The sequence below is a fragment of the Monopterus albus genome, unplaced genomic scaffold (assembly GCF_001952655.1).
Source record: "Monopterus albus unplaced genomic scaffold, M_albus_1.0 scaffold293.1, whole genome shotgun sequence".
Lineage (NCBI taxonomy): Eukaryota > Metazoa > Chordata > Actinopteri > Synbranchiformes > Synbranchidae > Monopterus > Monopterus albus.
The window spans coordinates 12,725-15,742 of record NW_018128173.1 but is presented as its reverse complement, the minus strand read 5'-3'; the positions used below and the strand labels follow the sequence as shown (position 1 = coordinate 15,742).

The following is a 3,018-nucleotide window of genomic DNA, read 5'->3' as shown; positions in this document are numbered from 1 at the left end:
CAAGTGCTATTTAAATACAAATAAGGACTAATGATGGCCTTCCAATTCAACAAACGTCTTTGAGATAAGAAGCATTTACATTGTCACACATACAAAAAAAAAACAAACAAACAAACAAAAAAAAACATATTTCTTACATTGAAGTGGGAGTTCTGTTTAAGACTTAACATTCACACTTACTGTTGTGTGTGTCCTTTTAAATCCAGAATACTTCTATACCCACGACTTGTTTCTGATAAGAGAATTTACTCTGTGTATTTGTCTTGGCTCCTACAGGTCAAGGCCAATTCTCATAGCATTTTGTTACTTGTCCTCTCACACAACAGATAAAACTCCAATCTATTAAATGTGTCAGTCCACACTGACTCAGAGACATGTGTGTGAGACACGCGTCAGCCCCGGAACCCCGCCCCATTTTCTACACTTCACGTTTCCTCTCTCTGGTGGGTTTAACGAGGTGTAATCCCCACCGACCGTTTGTCCGCCACTGTCCTGCTGACAGACGAACAGCTGTTGACAGTGATGCTGCACGAAGGTCGCTGTGGACTGAACGGATCAAATGCTTCAGTAGCGTATGCGCTGCTCACGTTTCTCTTTTAGTGCGAATTCCCAGTCTCAGAATGCTAGCTGCACTCACTGCCTGGTGCTAGATGTCCAGTTTGAAAAGAACAGCGCCTCACTGGAAACACATGTTTGTGGCTGGCTGTCAAAATACATGCACACAAAGCATCAATGTTTACAATTTGCATCGATGTCATCAGATCGTGGGGTGTTTGATCAATGTATCGATCCAGATAGATGGATCGTTACACCTCTACGTCCAAGACACAACTCACTGAAGAGATTATCTTAACAAAAAAAAAAGACAAACTTGTGCAAGTAATGCCCATTTCTTCATGTTTCAGTTTATTTTTAGTTGTGTCATGATTGGAAGTAAAATCCTAAATAAATAATTTGCTATTCCAAACAATATGGACAATGTTACTGGAGTCATTTGCTAAGTGTCAGAGAATGATTACATTTTATCCACCAGTACAACCTGACATGAAGTAAAGCTGACCATAGATGTTGAGCTCAGTGAAGAACAAAGCTAAAGACTTTTACTGGCAACTTTAATGTCTACAGATTATGAATGTTTGATAATCAAAGACCAATTTAGAGTGGATGTTACTTACAGATGTTCAAAACAGTAATTTAAGTGATATAAACTTCCTGCTGGCCTAATGAGAACCGCCTGCAGCAGTCTCCACAGGTTCTGTTCATGCATATGCACTCCAAAGCAAACTCATTCAAAACAGTCTGAGATATTGTCAGTTTGGCCCAGACACTGCCTATTACCGAGTTGAAGACAATAGAAGAAGCAACGAAAATATAGTTTAACCTCACTGTCCTTTATTAGGCAGACACTCCATGAAGGACAAATTAACTGTTGATCCTTGTATTCTATAAGGTTTGTATTTAATAACACACATTTAGACAACTTTTATTGTATTTTATCAAAAAAAATGACTTGTTGCATTGCTGGAGTAAAGTCAGAGTATAAAGAAAATTACATAGTTATTTCACACAAACCCACAATGCCAACATCTGTGTGGCAATATTATCCATACCTGCTGCTTCTACATACGTCTTTACCACTTTAAATTGTAACAAAAAATGAACAGGTTTGCACTCATGCACCCAACTAATTCTTCAACATCATCCGCAACGTCATTCTGTCATCCTCATGAGGTCTTACCAGGCCTGTCTAAGTCAGTTGACATGCTCACTTCAGGCTGAGAAAGTGTGATGAGGGACAAGTATAAATACTCCAAGCCCGAAATACATGTGGCTGCTATAATTAGTGAGACACGAACAGGGTCGCCGATGTAGCACACTGAGTATCACTGCAACTAACTACCTCTTTGTCTCTTTTTTACTGAACAGATATGAGGCTTTGATTCACTGCTGTAGAATAACCTCTATGCCAACTGTTGCTTGACCGTGCTTACTGCTTGTGTGCAGTCCCTCATACCGTCCGGGTATAATTGTCAGATGATTTTGAAAAAACTGAATGATCAGGCTTTACAAGACATTAACTGATGCATAGAATAAACCCTACATGGGTACAACATTACGGCTCTGATGTCAGTTCAGTGATGAAGATAACCTGTTAGCCTAAGGACTCATTCAAGTTTGAACTAAAATAGTATTTAAACTCGCACAGCTCGTGCATCAAACAAGTGAAAGTCTTGTTTTGTGCTCTCGTCCATTTGCTCTTGTGTCACAAATAAAGAATTTTTCTAACGATGCTTTGCCTTTTCCAAACCAGAGTGGTTAAAACTAACATTTCTGTAGCTCGAGGTGATGGCAGTGCCATGTGTTCTTCAAGTCAGTTTTAATGAGTCACCATGTTGGTTGGGGGAGTGGCAGGATAAAGAGAAGGGAGAAAAACAGACCGCAGAGTATCCATTCTGTCCACTGTCAGCCAATTAGGTGGTGCTGAAGCAAGCTGTGTCTGGATCAGAGCGCAGTTAAGTGTTAGAGTGTTTATATAGCTTTTAAGTGCTCAGCAACATAATCCTTCATTCCAACTCGCCAGTATACAAGAGATCCAATCACAAATTTTTGTGTCACAAGCAAAACTCTACAAGAGCTGCAGGTGTTTTTTATTTATTTAATTTTTTATTACAGTCAGGACAAGTTCTATTTAGGCAGCATGTGACTGATATGTTAAGTCACTGTAGCATGATCCAAGTTTCTTTACTGGGCAGACTCCAATATGTGCCACAGACAATGCATCTGTTTTACAATACAGAGAGCAACAGTAGGAAAGGAGGAGACGAAGTGGAAATGATTCATTTTTATTGCAACAATCGAGCACTTTCTTTGATAAGGTTAGTTGTGTTTTGGAGGGTGCACTGCGGGTCCTGACAGCCTGCTGCACCAAGCCTGTTTCTGTTCAATGCGGGGGGAAGGGAGGTGCAGAAGGAGGGGTGGCAAAGAGGATAATTGAGCAGGAGCAGACTGCGGTTCAAC

The 3,018-nt window shown here is 40.3% G+C and overlaps 1 protein-coding gene across 1 annotated transcript in view; it reads right to left on the bottom strand.

The window, feature by feature from the left end:
* calm3a (calmodulin 3a (phosphorylase kinase, delta)) overlaps nt 1-3,018 on the bottom strand; it is a 10,841-nt gene that overhangs the window by 6,673 nt on the left and 1,150 nt on the right. The window lies entirely within an intron of this gene.